The sequence below is a fragment of the Tinamus guttatus genome, unplaced genomic scaffold (assembly GCF_059628265.1).
Source record: "Tinamus guttatus ecotype Peru unplaced genomic scaffold, ASM5962826v1 Tinamus_guttatus_pri_ptg001551l, whole genome shotgun sequence".
NCBI lineage: Eukaryota > Metazoa > Chordata > Aves > Tinamiformes > Tinamidae > Tinamus > Tinamus guttatus.
In genome coordinates, this window is record NW_028290085.1 from 2501 (window position 1) to 9903 (window position 7403).

Genomic DNA, 7403 nt, shown 5'->3' on the forward strand with positions numbered 1-7403 from the left:
CCCTAACCCTAACCCTAACCCTAACCCTAACCCTAACCCTAACCCTAACCCTAACCCTAACCCTAACCCTAACCCTAACCCTAACCCTAACCCTAACCCTAACCCTAACCCTAACCCTAACCCTAACCCTAACCCTAACCCTAACCCTAACCCTAACCCTAACCCTAACCCTAACCCTAACCCTAACCCTAACCCTAACCCTAACCCTAACCCTAACCCTAACCCTAACCCTAACCCTAACCCTAACCCTAACCCTAACCCTAACCCTAACCCTAACCCTAACCCTAACCCTAACCCTAACCCTAACCCTAACCCTAACCCTAACCCTAACCCTAACCCTAACCCTAACCCTAACCCTAACCCTAACCCTAACCCTAACCCTAACCCTAACCCTAACCCTAACCCTAACCCTAACCCTAACCCTAACCCTAACCCTAACCCTAACCCTAACCCTAACCCTAACCCTAACCCTAACCCTAACCCTAACCCTAACCCTAACCCTAACCCTAACCCTAACCCTAACCCTAACCCTAACCCTAACCCTAACCCTAACCCTAACCCTAACCCTAACCCTAACCCTAACCCTAACCCTAACCCTAACCCTAACCCTAACCCTAACCCTAACCCTAACCCTAACCCTAACCCTAACCCTAACCCTAACCCTAACCCTAACCCTAACCCTAACCCTAACCCTAACCCTAACCCTAACCCTAACCCTAACCCTAACCCTAACCCTAACCCTAACCCTAACCCTAACCCTAACCCTAACCCTAACCCTAACCCTAACCCTAACCCTAACCCTAACCCTAACCCTAACCCTAACCCTAACCCTAACCCTAACCCTAACCCTAACCCTAACCCTAACCCTAACCCTAACCCTAACCCTAACCCTAACCCTAACCCTAACCCTAACCCTAACCCTAACCCTAACCCTAACCCTAACCCTAACCCTAACCCTAACCCTAACCCTAACCCTAACCCTAACCCTAACCCTAACCCTAACCCTAACCCTAACCCTAACCCTAACCCTAACCCTAACCCTAACCCTAACCCTAACCCTAACCCTAACCCTAACCCTAACCCTAACCCTAACCCTAACCCTAACCCTAACCCTAACCCTAACCCTAACCCTAACCCTAACCCTAACCCTAACCCTAACCCTAACCCTAACCCTAACCCTAACCCTAACCCTAACCCTAACCCTAACCCTAACCCTAACCCTAACCCTAACCCTAACCCTAACCCTAACCCTAACCCTAACCCTAACCCTAACCCTAACCCTAACCCTAACCCTAACCCTAACCCTAACCCTAACCCTAACCCTAACCCTAACCCTAACCCTAACCCTAACCCTAACCCTAACCCTAACCCTAACCCTAACCCTAACCCTAACCCTAACCCTAACCCTAACCCTAACCCTAACCCTAACCCTAACCCTAACCCTAACCCTAACCCTAACCCTAACCCTAACCCTAACCCTAACCCTAACCCTAACCCTAACCCTAACCCTAACCCTAACCCTAACCCTAACCCTAACCCTAACCCTAACCCTAACCCTAACCCTAACCCTAACCCTAACCCTAACCCTAACCCTAACCCTAACCCTAACCCTAACCCTAACCCTAACCCTAACCCTAACCCTAACCCTAACCCTAACCCTAACCCTAACCCTAACCCTAACCCTAACCCTAACCCTAACCCTAACCCTAACCCTAACCCTAACCCTAACCCTAACCCTAACCCTAACCCTAACCCTAACCCTAACCCTAACCCTAACCCTAACCCTAACCCTAACCCTAACCCTAACCCTAACCCTAACCCTAACCCTAACCCTAACCCTAACCCTAACCCTAACCCTAACCCTAACCCTAACCCTAACCCTAACCCTAACCCTAACCCTAACCCTAACCCTAACCCTAACCCTAACCCTAACCCTAACCCTAACCCTAACCCTAACCCTAACCCTAACCCTAACCCTAACCCTAACCCTAACCCTAACCCTAACCCTAACCCTAACCCTAACCCTAACCCTAACCCTAACCCTAACCCTAACCCTAACCCTAACCCTAACCCTAACCCTAACCCTAACCCTAACCCTAACCCTAACCCTAACCCTAACCCTAACCCTAACCCTAACCCTAACCCTAACCCTAACCCTAACCCTAACCCTAACCCTAACCCTAACCCTAACCCTAACCCTAACCCTAACCCTAACCCTAACCCTAACCCTAACCCTAACCCTAACCCTAACCCTAACCCTAACCCTAACCCTAACCCTAACCCTAACCCTAACCCTAACCCTAACCCTAACCCTAACCCTAACCCTAACCCTAACCCTAACCCTAACCCTAACCCTAACCCTAACCCTAACCCTAACCCTAACCCTAACCCTAACCCTAACCCTAACCCTAACCCTAACCCTAACCCTAACCCTAACCCTAACCCTAACCCTAAACCCTAACCCTAACCCTAACCCCTAACCCCTACCCTAACCCCTAACCCCTACCCTAACCCTAACCCTAACCCCCTAAACCTAAACCCTAAACCTAAACCCTAAACCTAAACCCAAACCCTGACCCCAACCCCTAACCCTGAACCCTCACCTGAACCCTCCAACCCTCCCCCTAACCCCTGGATTCTATCATCCTAACCCTTATCCTCTAACCCTTAACCCCTTTCTTCTTCACCCTTAGCCTCACCCCACCCCTCACCCCTAGTTCTCTAACCCCTCAATCTTTAACCCTCTAGCTCTAATCCTGCCTGTGTGCAGCTGTGTTTATGGCTTGGGTCCTGTGTGCATATGGTATGTCTAAAAAGAAGAAAAAATAATAAGTATTTAGGGGGTTGGCAGGGCTCATTTGCATATGCAATGAGATCTAGCCAAGAAAAGGATACTAGCTGGGAGTAAAAAAGCAAATAATAATTGAAATTTTATTTATTGGTATTATTTACTTTTTTACTCCCAGCTAGTATGCTTGGAAAAAGGAAGGAAGAGCAAAAGAGCAAAGAAAAAAGTTGAGCAAAGAGCAAAAAAGGAAAAAAAGGAAAGTAGAGCAAAGAGGAAAAGAGCAAAGAAGAAGGCGGAGCAAAAGAGCAAAAGAGAAAGGCGGAGCAAAAGAGCAAAAGAGAAAGGTGGAGCAAAAGAGCAAAAGAGAAAGGCAGAGCAAAGAGCAAAAGAGCAAAAGAGGAAAAAAGGAAGGCGGAGCAAAGAACAAAAGAGGAAAAAAGGAAAACAGGAAGGGTAGAGCAAAGAGCAAAGACAAAGGCGGAGCAAAGAGCAAAAGAGCCAAAGAGAAAGGTGGAGCAAAGAGCAAAAGAGAAAGGGAAAGAGCAAAAGACGAAGGCAGAGCAAAGAGCAAAAGAGGAAAAAAGGAAGGCGGAGCAAAGAGCAAAAGAGCAAAAGAGAAAGGCGGAGCAAAGAGCAAAAGAGCAAAGACAAAGGCAGAGCAAAAGAGCAAAAGAGCAAAGACAAAGGCGGAGCAAAAGAGCAAAAGAGGAAGGCAGAGCAAAAGAGGAAGGCGGAGCAAAAGAGCAAAAGAGGAAGGCGGAGCAAAGAGCAAAGAGGAAGGCGGAGCAAAGAGCAAAGAGGAAGGTGGAGCAAAGAGCAAAGAGGAAGGCGGAGCAAAGAGCACAGGCAGCCCAAGAAAAATAGGAAGACTGCAAAATTCAGGCTTCTTATTTTTACAAGGGTAAGGATAAAATTAAGGGAAAAAAGGAAAATATAGGGATAAAGAGGAAAGGGCAAAACAGGAGATTTAAGAGGGCAAGGAAAAAAGAGGTTTTAGAGGAAAGCATGTACTTCAAGACACACACCATCACCACCAAAATTCTTTATTTGAAATGACTGACCACAAAACCAACTTTATTAGAAAAAATACAGAGACTCCAACATCTTTTATTTTTGGAGCAATATTTACAGTTGTGTTTTCCTAACTAACTGTTTGGAAAAGGAAACGTGTTTACCATCCCGAGAGGAAACATAGAATGTGTGACCGTTCCGTTCCTCATACTCGGCACCTGCAAAGAAACACAGAAAGACCAGAGCGGTAACGACCTACAGTAAAAGTGAAGCCAGAACAGAATACGCTCACACACTGCATCAGTTCCAGAGGTATCGCAACACCCGCCTCTGCAATCGCACCACACCCGCTCACAGCCACCAGCAGGTACTACGTAGCCTTCCACGGTAATGGGCAAACGCCACCGGGTTTTCGGAGAGCGCCCAGTAACCCGGTTACCGAGCGCCCCAAAAAACCTCCCTGCCTAAAAAACCCCGGTCCCGGAACCTGACTCCGTGCAAACTTTGGCGACGATCGTCGCCTCGCAGAGTGGCCGGGACCGAGGGAAAAAAAAAACCCAGCCGGGGAAAAAAAAAAAAACCCCGGCTGGGATTTTTTTTTTAAAGTTAAAAATTTCTAAATCCTAGCTACAACCTGGAAAATAAAACAGGTAATTGAGTATGCAAGTTTAGCAAGATTCCAGGAAAACAAGCAGCATCATCCACACCCACAACAGCCCTAGCACCGGCACCCATTAGATATCCTATTGGAATAGGCAAATACCGCTACCTGTTCAGAAAACACCCAGTAACAGGGTTACTCAGCACCACCAAAAAACACCCTACCCGGAAAACTCTGGCCCCGGGACCAAACACTGAGGCAAACTTGGGCGATGACGATCGCCTCGCAGAGCGGCCGGACCGAGGAGAAAAAACACCATTCCCACCACCACAAACCCACAAAACACACATTACACACACACACACACACACCCCTCAGCTAGATTTTATTCAAAAAAAGTTAAAACATTTCTAAATGCTAGCTACAACCTAGGGAAAAACCAAGGCATTACACATGCAGAATTAGACACAAGCATGACCAAAACCAACCTACATACCACTGGCCGCTCAAGGCGATCATCGCTCCAACAACTAAAACCACCAACTTCCTAATCCCCTAGGTAAAATGGTCCATGAGCACAATCGTGAACACCCTAAAAGGACAACCAGTAACTTCTATACTACAGACCACTCTTGAAACACTCACGCCAACACACCCACACACAGAAACAAAGCCCTAATTTGCCACAACACAGTCACACATATACTCCAGACAAGATTTAAGACATTAAAATACAACTGCCCCTGGCAGAAAGGGGCTGGCTAAGGACAAAATATTGAGGCAAGAGAGGCAAAGAATAAGGAGCCAAGGCCGTGACACAAAACCAATAAAGGGGGCGGCGCGAGGCGGCAAAGGGGGCGGCGCGAGGCGGCAAAGGGGGCGGCGCGAGGCGGCAAAGGGGGCGGCGCGAGGCGGCAAAGGGGGCGGCAACAAAGTCCACTAACAACAACATTCTGTTTCCAACCACTCTCCAGCTCACCTTCTCATTAGGGCACGACCCTTTGTCCGACCATCTCTTTTGAGAAATCTGCAAACACTACTCTCCACCTGAAAAAACAAACACTCACACCCATCCACCTAACCAACGCCCCGCCCCACTCCTTTGAAATCAATAAATACATCTGGAGGGAGACACAGGCTGACCAATCACTGCTCCAGGCTATTGTTGCCACATTCCACTACTTCCTACTTGCTATAGTCCTAGATGCATGCCAAAACCCAAAGAACAAGAGCAAGCTCAAAACCAGAGCAAAACACCATACAGGTACACCACCGATCAGAGAGAAACACACTGGAACTGCCTGCCCCAGCAAACCCACACTGCCTCCTGTACAAAACCCAAAACATCACTCACGCACCACTCACCCAAGAGAGGCAACCATACTAGATGGCCTGGCAGCACACGCTCAAGACGGGCACACACTCAAGACAGCCCAACACCTTCTATCCCTTCACTTAGCTTTTTCAGGACACAGGGTCACCACAGGACTTTGGGAGCCATCCTCGACAGGCAGATGCATCTACTTCAATCTTCTTATTTTGGAGGCCTTGTTCATATCCATCACCTGCCAAACCGCAGCACAAGTGGTCACCCGTGTAAACCATCAGCTCCCACCTCACCCGCAAAAACAGTCTGCCCCAAAGTACTGCTGTCATTCCGCTCACCTGCTCTGTGTCAGATCCTCACTCTGGTATCGAGGCTGCGATGACACCTAGAACACACACAAATCAAGCGACTCATCCATTGGGCAGGGGTGACTACTGCTAGATATAGCGACGCATTCTTCTCTCCAGTCACTCTGCCTCACCTCAACTCCTCAGCTGTGAAGGCAAAAGGTCCATACAGCACCTGAAAGAGCAGAGGAAAAACAGATCACTAAGAGGTAACTTAGAAACTCTACCTAACACAAAAAGAAAAAGACATGTACACACAACCGCACACACACACCAGCAAACATGCACACACACCATCGGGCAGAAAGCCCTAACCCACCACTACACACTGAGCTGCTCTAGACAAGCCCTACAACATTCAAATAGCGCTAGCCATAGCATAAAGAGGTTAGCTAAGAGCAAATGACTGAGACAAAAAGATTCAAGCAATAAGGAGCCAGGGCCTTGACAAAACCAGTAAAGAGCGCAAGGCGGGGGCGGCGCAAGGCGGGGGCGGCGCAAGGCAACAAGTCAAGGAGAAGACCCACAGATGACAGCATTCTTTTCAACCACTCTCAAGCTCACTCTCTCATTAGGGCAGGACCCCTTGTCCTCCCATCTCTTTTGAAAGATCTGCAAACACTGTTCTGCATCTGAAAAAACAAACCAACACACCCACCTGCCTGATCAACCCATCCCTGCTTCTTAAAAATCAACCAACAAATCAAAAGGAAGACACAGGCTGACCAATCACTGCCCTAGGCTACTATTGCCACATTATGCTACTTCCTACTTGCCATAGTGCTAGATGCATGCCAAAACCCAGACAACTAGAGCAACATTGAAACCTGAGCAAAACAACACACAGCTACAACACAGACCAGAGAGAAACACACCAGACCTGCCTGCCCCAACACACCCACACTGTCTGCTGTGCAACACCCAAATCATCACTCATGCACCACTCATCCAAGAGAGGCAACCATACTAGATAGCCTGGCAGCACACGCTCAAGATGCACACACGCTCAAGACAGCCCGACACCTTCTATCCCTTCACTTAGCTTTCACAGGGCACAGGGTCACCACAGGACTTTGGGAGCCATCCTTGACAGGCAGATGCATCTTCTTCAGTCTTCTTATTTTGGTGGCCTTGTTCACCTCCATCACCTGCCAAACCACAGCACAAGTGGTCACCTGTATAAACTGACAGCTGCAACCTCACTCAGAAAAACAGTCTGCCCCAAAGCATTGTTGTCATTCCGCTCACCTGCTCTGTGTCAGATCCTCACTCTGGTATCGGGGCTGTGATGACACCTAGAATATACACAAATCAAACGACTCATCCATT

The 7403-nt window shown here is 48.3% G+C and overlaps 1 long non-coding RNA gene across 1 annotated transcript in view; it reads right to left on the minus strand.

Annotated features, from left to right (window-relative positions):
• LOC148590248 (uncharacterized) overlaps positions 1–2477 on the minus strand; it is a 4975-nt gene extending 2498 nt beyond the window's left edge. The window contains exon 1 of the long non-coding RNA XR_015914342.1: positions 2463–2477. This is a non-coding gene — a long non-coding RNA (uncharacterized LOC148590248). The remainder of the gene's footprint in view (positions 1–2462) is intronic.
• Between the last annotated feature and the right edge of the window lie 4926 nt (positions 2478–7403).